We start from the raw sequence: 15,251 nt of genomic DNA on the forward strand, positions 1-15,251 counted from the left end.
AATATGCAATTTGTTTTTTTGCGGCGTGTTAGTTGGCAAGGTTTTGTGCGTTTTTGCGAGCCGCTCGTAGCGCAAGGCGCGAAGTTACCCTCGCAGTCGTTCAAGGGCGCGGCCATCTTGTTTGCCTGACGTATTTCCGTTTCCGGGCGGGAAGTGTAATCTCGCAAAGTCTGCGGCATGCCAGTACAGTTTCGTGCGTGTTCGCAAGGAAAATCTCGCGCGAACTTACCCGCGCGGTCGTGAACGGGCGCGGCCATCTTGTTTCTCATTCATTGCTATGGTTCTGGGCATGGTCTTTGTTAGACCTGGCACCTTGGCGTGAGTCTCCCTTCCACTTTTTGCTGGTGTGCCTCCGATGTTTTGCTGGTTTTCCGATACTCAGGGCGCTGCACCACGGCTGACCCGTGCCGCAGTGCAAGTGCTCCCTACTGTAAATTGTACATGTGATTGATGTCCATGATTGGTGCATTGGATTTACTGTTAGTCCCTAGTAAAGCGCACTAGGAGTGCCAGGGCTTGTGAATGCCAATACTGCTAGTGGGCCTGCAGCGCTGGTTGCGCCACCCACAGAAGCAGCCTTAAGATGTGTCTAGGGTCTGCCATTGCAGAACCTGCGTGCAGTCTCGTACTGTCACACCGGCTGGGCAAGTGCACCCACTTGCCCGCCCCTGAACCTTCCCTTGACTTCATATTAGTCACCCCTATGGTAGGCCTGAGGGCAGGGTGCATTGTAAGTGTAAGGTAGGACAAGCCCTGATGTGTGTGGCATGTCCTAGTAGTGAATTACAACTAAACTCGTATTTCACTATTGAAGGCTACCTGCTTCCTTTAGGCCAGAACGGGCTGCTGGAATTATTACCCCCTATAATCCCAGCAGGCTCAGGGAGCATGGTAGAGAGTCGTGTTTAGTATGCCTGAACTCAGAATAATAAAATATTTCTTTTAGTAAAGTTTATTTTAGTATCCTGTGTTTGCAAATGCTACTTTTAGAAAGTTAGCATTTGCTTGCCTAACCATTTCAGCCCGCCTCTGCTGGTATGTGTATCGGACTGTCTGGGATGTGTGAGTGACAGGGCTGGGGGATGACAGGTGGTGAATGCGTGGATTGCACCTTAGTGGGAGGTAGGAGTGGCTCTTGACTCTGGATCTTGCTGTGCTCTGCCACCACAATGCTGGCTCCACCCTCCTGGGAGCGACTGATGACTCAGCCGACACCTGGCCCAGGAAGGGCGAAGCCCCCATCAACAAGGTACTCTGGCTGCCCCTGTCCGCACAATGCTGGCTCCACCTCCTGTGGGGCGTCTGATGCGCCTGCCCCTCACACTGAAAGCAGAAGCCGGATTACACCCACCAGAGTACTCAAGGACTGAAAGTGGCTATGCAAAGGCCCCCCTGGCCTGCGAGAACAAAAGAAATGCAGTATAAAAGACGGAGCCTTGCTCCTGGTAAATTAGATCCTGTTTGGGCTACAGAAGGAACTCTACCCGACGAGAAGGACCGGGAAGGACAAGGAAGAGGGCTGTCTCTTGCCTGTGTCTGGTGCCTTGCTGCAGAAGGAGAGGAAAAGAAAAGACTACAAGAAGACTTTTGCTTTATGAAACTTTGTGCCAAACTCTGCTGAAAGATCTCCAAGGGCTTGCTGCTGAACTTGCCCCCTGACCAGCGCCCCAGGACCAGTGGGCGCTACATCCTGAAGAACGTGACTGTGTGTGCTGCTTATCGCTGCAGTACTGACAGAGGGGTTTGGGAGCGCTGGGCAAGCCTGCCACGCTCCCCGTAATCCAAGGCATTGACATCCCCCTGAGCACCGTGACCGGGGCCCAAAGCAAAAGCGAGAGCAACGTGAGGTCCAGCCGCCGCTGGCCCGAACACCGTGACCGCACCTGCACCGGGAGCCCGAGAGCAAAGTGAAGGAGGACCCGTCCGGTCCAAGCTCCCGAATTGACTGCGCTTCTAGCCGTCAATCCACCTGCGAAGATGGACAGCCGCCCTGTGATAACCCCCCTCTGGCCGGTAACCTGCCCGACAGCTCAGCTGTGAGCGCACAGCTGCACTCGGCACTTTGGCTGGGTACGTCCTGCACTTGGGGACCGTACTGCCACTTGCCGCCACCACACAGCCACCGCCTCCAGGGTCGGAGCGAACGCCGAAGGAAGGACCCTGCCGCCACGGAACACCGCCGCCCCGGATGACCCGTGACCTGCCCGGCTGAGAGCCGCAGTGAACCGCGAACCCGGAAAAGCAACGCGACGTGGGACAGCTCCCCTGGAAGCCGCCCGCTCCACAAGAATTTGAAAGGTACTGTGTTGTGTCCTCACGGTGCGAGCGTCCTGCAACTCGAGCTCGCCCCGCGCTATCTGCTCCCAACACGAGCCGCCTCTGGAACCGAGGCTCGCACAGCTCCTGGTCCTCGAGGCCCGATCTCCCCTCGGAAGCGAGCGGAGACAGCGGGAAGCGCATTGAGGCGCTACGAGACACTGAACCTTGTCAAACTTGGGCAGAAGGCCCAAAAGATTGCTTATTGCTAGAAAGAACTGTGGCAACCTGAACTTGAGTAAACTGGAACCGCTATTGAAAGTTTGATAACTGTATTTACAAGCCTGCTTGAAATTTATATAAAGATATATATTTTTACAAATACAGTTTGGTGTCATTGTGTGGTGGGTTGGTTGTGATGGTGTGATATTGCAAATGTTTAACCCTATGTGCCCCAAAGATTAGCCTAAGACTGCTTAAGCCACACTACCTAGAGGGTAAGCAGAGGTTGTCTGGAAGGTAACCCTCAGCCCTGACGAGGAAGAGAGAGTCCCTGCTTGTCGCTAGTGCTACACTGCGCCAACTAGAGACTCCCCCTTCCTACAGCCTTTGTATCCTCTCTAAATCTCTGCCATCCTTTGCTTGTTTGTAGTTTTTTTTAATCTATTTTACTTATTATCTATCCCTCTATTTTTCTAGCCCTATATTTTTGTGTTTACTGCTACTTTTGGTTAATTTTAAACTACTTTTTTAAACTCTTTTCTTTTCTTCTCTTCCCTATTCTATTTTCTTTATTCCTTTCCGCCTAGACCATGGTGAAGGGAGCCGGGAAGCATCCCGAGAAGGGGAAGGGTCCCGCACGCCGTGTCCGGCTCCCGTGCGGGCGATTGAGGGGGGAGGAGGTCGTACCCAGGGAGATCTTTACCCCGGAGGAGGTGGGCCAACTCATTTTTTATGTTCAGCGCCGCCTCCCCAGGACCATCATGGGAGGCGGCAAGATCAGTGCCGGGTACGGGGTCCGGGAGCGCCGGAAGCGGTGGGAGAAGGTGTGCCAGGCCATTTACCACCACTCTCGGGTCTGGCGCACCTACAACCAGGCCACCCACCGCTGGACGGATGTCCTGACCCGTGAGCGAGATCTGCTCGACCTCCTTGGCCTTGAGATCCCCGGGCTTGGTGAGTAGTAGTAGCTATTTCTTTACTACTATGTTTTCTCCTGCTGTGTTATTATATTGCAAATTTTTGTTTTTTACCAAGAGCAATAATGCTGCTCATTACATTGTAGGTAAATTATATTTCAAAATCTTCTGTGCATTTCAGGTACACTGCTCTCCTTCTTCTCAGTAGTGTTGCTACTATGCTTATTTGTTTTCGATTTTGTGTTCATTTCATTGGCCTGTGAAATTATGTATGAGTGTAGTTTAAAGAACTGCGTAATGCTACACACTAAGGTTCAGATTTTTAATTACCGGCGCATCCCTGCAAAGTAGCAGGGATGCACCAGTAATTGTGCGTCACGCCACCATCACCCATGGTGCGCCGTATTTACAATGCGGCGCACCATGGGCCCAAAACGTCACCAAAGCGTTACGCATCTGTGCCGTAAAGGCGGCGCATTGCTGGAGTTGCGTCGCAACAATGGTGCAGCTCCATCAATGCTCTGGGGTGCCCTATCTCCCCAATGCTGCGTCAAGCCGTACGTCTGCTTCAAGCAGGCGCAGGGTTTGAGTCACGCATCATTGTCCTCAAAGTGACTGATTGAAATCTTGTAGATTTCCCTCAGCCACTTTTAGGATGCGTTCCTGCGCAGGAACGCCCTCCCTTGCGCCGGAACGCCCCCTATTGGCGCAGGGCTTTACAACGTGATGCATCTCCCATATGCGTCACGTTGTTAATATACGCCGCACCATTGCGCCTCTTTTGTGCTGTCGCTGCGTCACAAAAGTCACGCAACAATGGAGCAAAAGAGCCGCAAGGGGCTTCTAAATCAGCCCCTACAGACTCAAGTCCAGTCCTTCCTTTGTACACATGGCGATAAGAAGAAATAGTGGTGGTGGATTAATAGTTTGAGTATTTTAATGACTGGTTAATGTAGTAGGAAACTTTAGTGTTGTCGCTGATCTTCAATCACAATGGACTTTGGCTGTCACTTCGCGTGCTGCGGACTGCTGCCTGCCAATCCTAGGCAAAGCTTTTTAGTACTTTGTTTAGTGAGTTACATAAGGTAATTTCCAATTCGACGGTCCGCAAATCAAGCAATACTAAAGTAATAACGTAGTCGGCCACATGAGATTGGTCAATAATATATCCCGTGGAGTAGTTGTCTATTTGCTATTTCGCAAAAATATTTTGTTAGTTCTTTTGAAATGTTTGATTTGGTTGACAAATATCATCCATGTTTTCTGTTTTTCTTTCTTTCATGTTGTACATCAGCTTCCCCCATGGGCAAGAGGAGGACACAGGAGGAGGAGGAGGGTGCTGTTGACGATGCAGGCCCGGACCGGGCAGGCGAGGGCTCCTTTGCTGGCCCCAGTAAGTTTTAATTTTAATATAAAGTACTTATTTTTTCCTAGCGTTCCTCATTCGATTTTTTCTAAATCGTCTTTGATCTTCTTGTAGACAGGATCTAAATTCTTATCCTGCCTCGACTATGACTCTGTGTAGTATTACTAGATTATTCTTATTAGTCTGTCTGTGTAGCTAACTAAGATTGCACATTTGGCATTTCCATTGGACTCCCATTCTAGTCAGCAATAGCTCTATGCACTGAGTGCAGTCCTCTGGGATTGTCCATAATGTCTTTTCAAGTATTCTAAATGTTTATGCTTTGACAATTGCCAACAATAAAAAGGTGAATGACCACCAAGAAAGAATAAGATACTACTTTACTTTTGGTTTGGATAGGAGGACAATCCATTCTACTACTGTTGCCTGGACAAATCTGCACAAACAGAACTATGGACACTAAAAAATGCATTGCTTAGCTTATCAATTATAATAGGTGCTGTTAGACTTTCCACATACCTCAGTGATAACAGACTTTGTAGTTGAACCCCCAATCTCCTTACTGACTAGATAGTGTAGCAGAGTCATTTAGCTCCCAAAGTCACCGATGGCAGAGGCACGGACTCATGCTTGCAAAAATTCCAAAACCTTTAGCTCATCCACTCTAGTCTGGAGGACCAAAAACCACAGAGTCTATTTGAGTTTAAAAGCTTTATTAAAAGTTAACACATTTATTGAAATCAAGTTTGTCATAAAAGTAAACGTTTAGCTGGAAATGGAAAAGTGCTTAGTGCTGACGATTAATTGGACACATTTCTTGTGGTCGAGCCGAGCTCTCACCTGGTTTGAACTTGATCCTGCTCGTGTTCTTAGAAGTCAAGCTTCTGTCTGTTAGGAGAAAAAGTGGTGCGTGTTAAAAATAAAAAGCAAGCATTCATCAGTTGTGCCAAAAAGTGCAGCAAGACAACAGCCTTCCATGGAAAAAGGGACATTTTTACTTTACAGTAGACAGTCACAAATTATTAAATTGTATACAGTTTTTTTCACATTTCTTTCTTCCTCCTAGACCAAATATTATATAGTAGTGAGTGGTGTATTCTAACATTATTAAATGTACTTTGTAGGTGGAACATCTGGAGGCGGGGCCAGCGTCGAGGTGGTGGTGGCATTGGACGAGGAGGACAACTCTGGGGAGGAGGCGGTGCAAGTGCCGGACAAATCTGTGGGGGATGACACGGTGGTGGCGGGCAGAGGTAAGCTATACATTCCTTACTCATTTGAGATTGAAGACTGCAGAGTGTGCTTTCTGCACGGGTGTATTATATAAATAAACCAGGTAGTAGGCTCCTCTAAATGTACTTCGACTTAGCTGTGAAGTTTTTGGCGAGAAGAATCCCAATCAGATCTGAGGTGAACTTGATGGAAGGGCTGAACGAAAAGCGAAAGAAGGGTGTAAGTAAGTGTGGAAGGATGAGAAATGTAATGATGACTGGCAAAGAAGAATGATATGTGTTTGCTTGGTCCCCGAGGTGGCTGGGAAGGAAAGAATATGGTATGGTGCATGGCTGGGTGAATGATGAAGCAAGGATGGGTGTAAGGAGAACAGCCTGGGTGGGTGAAACAGAAACTGTATGTGTGCATATACTTTGAATGGATGGATGCCTGGATCATTCATGGTACTATCTGACTCTTAGATAGCATATGTGTATCTAGAGAGAGTAGACGGTCACTGGATGAACTAAGTGTTACTTTGAAGAGCATGTAACACCGCACCCGCATGTCCGTTCCAGTGTAGGAAAGGCAAGGAAAAGAAGTTGTAATTCTGTCCAAATACTACCATGAATAGTAGCAGTAGTTTGTATTGCAACTGCAAGCACAGCATATATCCGGTTATTACGGTGGACACTCCCTACCTCTCTTAATAACTTTAGTTTAGTAGTAGTACGTCATTCATGTGTGGGGGTATCACTGTTCACTCCATAATAAGCAAAGCACCTAAAGTCATCCCATATATCATCAAATACATCCCATGTGAAGTGATAGATAATCAGATTATTTAGCTTCTTTATTTTCCTTTTCTAATACTCATTTGCACTGTAGGGTGAAAGCTAAATTAATTAAGCAGTAGCCCTTTTAACAGAGTATTCTCAGTGCCACCCGTAATAGAAAAGTAAGAGCTTCAAAACCTGCATGTACTGGACCGGTACAGTAACGCAAGTCTGTCTCACTCACCATGGTGTGCGTCTGTTTTTCTCGGGTGCAAGTTCACTGCGCTGGCATTATGCCGGCTTGCATAAGATAACGCACCAATTTTCCTAAACAAGAGAGAAGAAGAGGAATAAGACTGGTGTACTGTCATAGTCGACTGTAATGGAAGTCCATGATGCTTGTAGAATTTGTCCCTTAAACTCCCACTAATGTTAGAGCAAGGATGAAGAAGTCGGAGGTTACATAGATACTGTCCTCAATAGTTATGTACTGTGCTTTCAATTTTCTATTTGTACTGTGACAACTTTCTGCTCAATCATTTTGTGTTAATCTTAAGGAGCATTGGTTACAGACTATGTCTTTCTTTCTTCATGTAGTTGCTCCTTCCAAATCCAAGACACCATCAAGGAGGAAGGAGCTGGCTCGAATGGCTCGGCAACGGAGGCTGGATGCCACTGTCGCTGAATATCGGCGGCTGGTGGCCCTGGAGGAGGAGGAGACGCAGTCTGGTACAACAACAACGTCCACGGGGACAGCTGCATCCTCCTCCGTGCGGGCTGCCAGGCAGCGCAGTGCTCCAGCGGTACGGAGCCGGACTACCAAAGCCTAACGCCAACGCCGAGCAGCAAAGACAGCAGCTGCCCCCCACAGGATTTGCAAGGCACACCGGCGCCGCTTATCCCTCAGACTGTCCTACCTGGAGCAGGAGGTCCTGAACTATAAGAACTTGGTGGAGGGCCTCCGCTTCGAACTTGCCACCCTCCGCAAGGAGCATGATGCCCTGGCTGCTAAAGGCAACAGCACCCTGCCATAGTGTCCCTTGCCCCTTTTTTAGAGACTTTTGGGGGGTGGGAATTGGGAGTTGGGTTTTTTGGGGACTTTTGAAGGACAATCGTTGGGGTTAGGGAGGGTCTTGCGGGAGATTATTTTGTTAGGGCTATAAAAATATAATTTTTTAAACTTTATCTGACCATACCTGTTTTTTACAGCTTTTGAGTCTGGTGGGTGGGGGTTTAACAGTAAGTTTGTTTTCCTGAATAGTCCTGTGACTTTAGTAGTACTACCGTCAATCTCTTGTCTCTCCTAATACTCCATTATACTACCTCCAACCAAACGCCTATCTTACCTGTAATTTCTGTTTGCAAGTAGGGCTAGGCCCAGGGCTGGCTGGCTCCACGGGAAACAGCAAATAAGGTTGGCAATCCTGGGCGGATAAAATTTCCTCATAGCGGTGGTACTAGTGGTGTGACACAGTGGCAGTTGCATGCCTATGAAAAAAAAGAAAATGAAATCTGGTTTGTCCTCCTGAGCAATACAACGGTACAATAGAGAATATAGCAGGTGACAGTACACTAGAACAGTGCCACATTGTAGCCTAACAAATGGTAAAGTATAACTACTAATTCGGTTGAAGTTCTTTGACAAGCCATGGGTCTTTGTCAAGCAGAGTAAGAATATATCCTCGGATTTCTTCACCAGCCTGTTGGTATCACCTTATCCTCCCCAGCAAGTGTGTGGATTTATTGCTGTAATTTAGTCACACATCAATCAAAACCACACAGCCCGGGGGAAGAGGGTTAGGGTTTGAAAAATGGATGGGTACGGGGGTTTTTGGGAAAGGTTTTGTGAGACAAGAAAAAAAGCACAGCATGGACAAACAATTGTGAACATAAACAAATCTTTTTTTACAAACCTATCCATCAATCTTTGAAAGTGCATGCACTACTGCATGCATGTCAGTGAAAAGTCAGTAGTACTTTCGACAACTGTGGAAGAAAGAATGCTACAGTACAGGGCGTGTGTGCAAATATTGATAACTATATTCAACATAAGGTCTCTGTTGCCAGATACCTGAGAGCCTTGCTGGTCACTATAAATCCATTCACAACACTCAATGGGGTTGTTCTGGAAGGTGTAGTAGATAGAAAAGGAGAAATTGCTCTTTTTCTAGGTGTCCCCTCACTCACCAGGGTTGCCCCTTGGTGATATGCTTCATCATTGGGGCCATCCCAGTCCTCTACGGGCTGGGGCGTGCTGCGACTTGCGAATTACGTAGGAGCACTTACAAATGACTATGTGTGGTGCAGATGTGATAGTGGAGTGGACTAATTGATGTGTTAAAGGATCAATTTAGAAGCAGAGAGAGATCCGAAAAATGCAGTCACAGTCCTAGAAAAACACAATGGATACTGTATCTGTATGTTGTTGTAGTTGTCCTGTTGAATTTGGTAAGTAAGTTGCATGCAGAAAAAAAATCCTCTTATTAGCGGCACTCCTCCATTGAAGCTGACGCTTCGTCCATCGATGTTGGTCACCACCAGAAGACACCCTGTAAAAAAAGCACAGCATGGACAAACACTTGAACATAAACAAATCTTTGGGTACAAACTATCCATCAATCTTTGAAAGTGCATGCACTACTGCATGCATGTCAGTGAAAAGTCAGTAGTACTTTCGACAACTGTGGAAGAAAGAATGCGACAGTACAGGGCGTGTGTGGAATTATTGATAACTATATTCAACATAAGGTCTCTGTTGCTAGATACCTGAGAGCCTTGCTGGTCACTATAAATCCATTCACAACACTCAATGGGGTTGTTCAGGAAGGTGTAGTAGTTAGAAAAGGAGAACTTGCTCTTTTTCTAGGTGTCCCCTCACTCACCAGGGTTGCCCCTAGGTGACATGCTTCATCATTGGGGCCATCCCAGTCCTCTACGGGCTGGGGCGTGCTGCGACTTGCGAATTACGTAGGAGCACTTACAAATGACTATGTGTGGTGCAGATGTGATAGTGGAGTGGACTAAGTGATGTGTTAAGGTATCAATTTAGAAGCAGAGAGAGATCCAAGAAATGCAGTCACAGTCATAGAAAAACACAATGGATACTGTATCTGTATGTTGTTGTAGTTGTCCTGTTGAATTTGGTAAGTAAGTTGCATGCAGAAAAAAAATCCTCTATTAGCGGCACTCCTCCATTCCATCTGACGCTTCGTCCATCAATGTTGGTGACCAGAAGACGTCCTGTCCACTGCCTGCCTGGCGGATGCTGAATTGCGGCTCGCTAATGTGAAGCCTGACTCCATCCTTTTTTCCCCATTGCACAGACTGAAACCCGGCCTGTAATTATTCAACGAAAAACAGGAAGTGATATAATATTACAACACCACTGATAAATAAATATAAGGTATGTAGGCTGTGGAGTGCAAAAAGTCACACTTTGCTTTTCCTAGTAGACAGTACAACATTTTTGACAGTGCGTACTCTGTCTGAGTCACCTTTTGAAGGATAAATAAGTATGGGCAAATTAATGTAGCGGATCTTTCCCCTCAAGCTAGGTGTACTGTAAACTGTGTTTTAGAACAAAATTAGATCTTCCCAGCAGTGCTCCCACCAAGACCCTTACTAAAGCCAGTCGCAAAAATGTAGAAGACCCCCAATCAAATCGGAAAAACGAGGCCTAGCAGAAAACTGGTGACAAAACGTACTTTGAAAGTAAAAGTAGGCCCAAATACCCCCTTACCCACCGTGGATTGCATTCAAACCACTTGCAAGCAACCAAGCAAAAGTATCCATAGCCAGCATCGCTCCAAGACTCGAAAACCCCCCCACCCAAACACATGCAATAGAAATACTGCTAACCCTAATGAACCCTAATGAACGCCGGGAGGTGTTACCAAGCGCTCTACAAACTCCTTTAAACTAAACTAAACTAAACCCTAAGTTAAGAGTAGTGGCAAAGGCTTTCTTTAACTATGCCAAATCCCCCCTTTCCTACCCAGGATTTTCTTCAAATGACTTGCAACCAAAATTACACATTCTCACGAGTGCTCTAAGACCCCAGAACTCAGTTGCAAAAATGTAGAACACCCCGAAACACATGCAATCCTGCTGCTAGGGCTAACGAACCCTAAGTTACAAAAAGTGCCAAAAGGCTTTTCGCCGTGGATTTTGTCCCAACCACTACCACCCGGTATTAGACCTTCCCAGGAATGGCCCATGACCCGCCAACCCACCCGCCAAAAAGCATAACAAACCCAAACAGGCCAAAAGCAACATCTCCTACTTACAATATTTCTCGGCCTTCGGTCCAAACGCGCTGCGTAGCTAGGCCATAAGTCGGGGTTGCCACCACGGATTTCCTGAAAAGCAAATGCAATCAAGATTAGAGTGTCCCAGCAGTGCTGACAGACCCCGAAACTCACCCACAAACAGACGGAACCCCCCCTAAGAGCACCTCAAAGGCAAGCAAGTCAGCAAAAACACAAAAAAATTTGCGCCTCGGAAATGGTCCAAACCACTTTTAGAGCTTCACAGCAGTGGCCCCATAGCCGTCAACTCACCTGCAAAGAGGTAGAACAACACCCCCACAAGTGCTGAGTCTTTCTTCATTGGGCGTAAATCAGCCCTCTGCTTTGATGGAAATAGGAGTCTGGAGGAGGAGGATAGAGGAGCATGTTCTTCTGAACTTGTGAACCTGAGGAATGCAGACTGCGGCACCTTCAAATCAATTAGCAAACAAGTGAAGACAGTTCTGCTGATGGGCTTGTTTTTGTGATTATCTGATTAAAGTTTGAATTATATTAACTGTGCACAACAAAGAAAGACAGACACACAGGAATAAAAGTGAATAAGGACGAAAAAGAAAGTTATTGATTCGTTCTCTCATTTTCAGGGCTTGGTATCACGGTCCAGGAATGAGAATAAGGCTTCGTCATCATACTCTGCGAATTCAGGCAGGGTGAGCTCAGTGTCACCTGACAGAGTAGAAATTCCCTCATCTATGTTGCTGGCCACCTCGTCTTCATCCGGCGCGCTTTCTCGTACTCTGAAATCTGGTGGTATGAGGTGCTGATTCATCTTGATCATTGTTAACCTCTCCACATTTTTGGGCGAGAGGCGGCTCCGTTTGGAAGTTACAATGCCACCAGCAGCACTGAAAACACGTTCAGAAGACACGCTTGCGAGTGGGCAAGACAAGTAGTTTAAAGCCAGGTTGGTGAGCTGTGGCCACAATTCTTTTTTCCCATGCCAATACGCCAATGGGTCAGCATTAACATAGACCTCTGTTGAGTCATTCAGATAGTCCTTGACCATCGAATCAAGGTTCTCCTCCAAGGTTCCTCCTCTTTGCTTAGCTGTTGCTGTGACCTTTTGAGAACCAAACCCAAGCCGAGCTAGCCAATCCTCTTCAGCCTCCAATGTTACTGTTGCGTCTGGTGGTGCAGATGATCCAGTTGCCGGTCTCTTTAACGGCTGAGAGGTCACTTGTGCCGCAGCCACAGGTGCAGAAGAGGATTGTTGTGACTGGGGATGGCCTTCTGATGCTGATGTACTGCCTTCTCCTTCAATTTGCTGCCGTTCTCTTTCAAACCTCTTGGCTGAGGAGGCTATCCACCGTTTGTAACTTGTAACATCTTCATCAGCAAAAGGAAAGAATGCTTGGCCTGCCAGCGCCTTTTTGTAGCGTGGATCCAGAATAGTAGCACAAATGTAATGCTGTTCTGAGTGGATCATTTTAAGACGTTCATCACCTTGTAGGAGCTCTAATAATTTCTCAGCCAGAACAAAAGAGTCTTGGTTTTTTACATCTTTTTCAAACACAGAACACACCTCCTTCAGTTGGTGCTCCAGCATGTACAACAATGGGATAGCTTTTCCCAAATTACAGTCCTCCTTGCTGACTGCACGCGTGAAGAACTCAAAAGGACGAAGCATACGTGTCAGGCTTTTAACTATGTTCCATTGCGCTGCACCCATCCTCAGGTCCTCCTTCTGAGCTGTACCCTCTGTTAAGAAATAGTGATTGAGTAGTACCGTATACTGCTCATACAGACGCTCAAGCATGTAGAAGGTTGAGTTCCAACGTGTTACCACCTCCTGGATGAGTGCTTTCACTGGCATTTGACGTTGATATAGCAGGCTCCTCAGCTGCTTCCGGGCCTTAAAAGAATGGCTGAAATGGTTGCACATTTTTCGGCAGGTGTCCAATACTCTGTACGCTGCACTGTCTTTATTACCCAAGAATTTTTGGACAACCAGGTTTATACAGTGCGCCAAACGGTACACAGACAAAATATCGAGTTTTAAATTTCGATATACAATTATATCGAAGTTTAAATATCGATGGGACATAACATAGAAGGTAAGTAATATCGACAGTCTTAATATCGATATTAGTATGATATTAGTAAGTTCGAAGTTTTAAATATCGATGTCAATAATATCGAAATAAATAATTTTGATGTTACTAATATCGATTTTTAAATACATTTTGTGTATATTATATTGTATTTATTATGTTTTATTATTTATTTTTAATATAATTTAATTAAATATTGTCTTTTAGTACTGTAGCGGGTTGTGGGTTTATAGGGGAATAGGGTGGGAAGTAATTTAATTATGTTAAATTAATTATTAATTATTAGGAATTATTAATTAATTAATTGAGAATTATTTTTTTATTAATTTTAATTAATTGATTAATTGATAAATATGTTCTGTAGCGGGTTATGGGTTTATAGGGAATAGGGTGGGAAGTAATTTAATTATGTTAAATTAATTATTAATTAGTAGGAATTTTAATTAATTAATTGAGAATTAATTTTTAATTATTTTTAATTAATTGATTAATTGATAAATATGTTCTGTAGCGGGTTATGGGTTTATAGGGAATAGGGTGGGAAGTAATTTAATTATGTTAAATTAATTATTAATTAGTAGGAATTATTAATTAATTAATTAAGAATTATTTGTAAATAATTTTAATTAATTGAATAATTGATAATTATGTTCTGTAGCGGGTTATGGGTTTATAGGGGAATAGGGTTGGAAGTAATGTAATAATGTTTAAATATTTATTAATTAGTAGGAATCATACATTAATTAAAATAATTGGTAATTATATTTAATTATTTTGGTAATTATTTTTAATTAATTGATAAATATGTTCTGTAGCAGGTTATGGGTTTATAGGGGAATAGGGTGGGAAGTAATTTCATTATGTAGAATTAATTATGAATTAGTAGGAAGCATACATTTATTTTTATTAATTGGTAAATAAATTTAATTAATTGGTTATTAATTTTAAATAATTAATTAATTGATAGATGTAATTTATAAGTATGCAATTTAAACCCCTACGCTATCCAACACTTTCCCTACTGTTGCACTCTCTGGAGTTGGAATAGTAATTGTTACCCCTACGCTATCCACCACTTTCCCTACTGTTGCACTCTCTGGAGTGGGAATAGTATTTGTTACCCCTACGCTATCCATCACTTTCCCTACTGTTGCACTCTCTGGAATTGGAATAGTAATTGTTACCCCTACGCTATCCAACACTTTCCCTACTGTTGCACTCTCTGGAGTTAGAATAGTAATTTTTAATCCTACGCCATCCAACACTTTCCCTACTGTTGCACTCTCTGGAGTTGGAATAGTAATTGTTACCCCTACGCTATCCAACACTTACCCTACTGTTGCATTCTCTGGAGTGGAAATAGTAATTTTTACCCCTATGCTATCCAACACTTTCCCTACTGTTGCACTCTCTGGAGTTGGAATAGTAATTGTTACCCCTACGCTATCCAACACTTTCCCTACTGTTGCACTCTCTGGAGTTGGAATAGTAATTGTTACCCCTACGCTATCCAATACTTTCCCTACTGTTGCACTCTCTGGAGTTGGAATAGTAATTTTTAATCCTACGCTATCCAACACTTTCCCTACTGTTGCACTCCCTGGAGTTGGAATACTAATTGTTACCCTGACGCTATCCAACACTTTCCCTACTGTTGCACTCTCTGGAGTTGGAATAGTAATTTTTAATCCCACGCTATCCAACACTTTCCCTACTGTTGCACTCTCTGGAGTTGGAATAGTAATTGTTACCCTGACGCTATCCAACACTTTCCCTACTGTTGCACTCTCTGGAGTTGGAATAGTATTTTTTAATCCTACGCTATCCAACACTTTCCCTACTGTTGCACTCTCTGGAGTTGGAATAGTAATTGTTACCCTGACGCTATCCAACACTTTCCCTACTGTTGCACTCTCTGGAGTGGGAATAGTAATTTTTACCCCTACGCTATCCAAAACTTTCCCTACTGTTGCACTCTCTGGATTAGGAATAGTAATAGTTGCCCCTCCGCTATCCAACACTTTCCTTACTGTTGCACTCTCTGGAGTGGGAATAGTAATTGTTACTGCTACGCTATCCAACACTTTCCCTACTGTCGCACTCTCTGGAGTGGGAATAGTAATTTTTACTCATACGCTATCTAA

Source organism: Lissotriton vulgaris, chromosome 3_2, assembly GCF_964263255.1.
Source record: "Lissotriton vulgaris chromosome 3_2, aLisVul1.2, whole genome shotgun sequence".
Lineage (NCBI taxonomy): Eukaryota > Metazoa > Chordata > Amphibia > Caudata > Salamandridae > Lissotriton > Lissotriton vulgaris.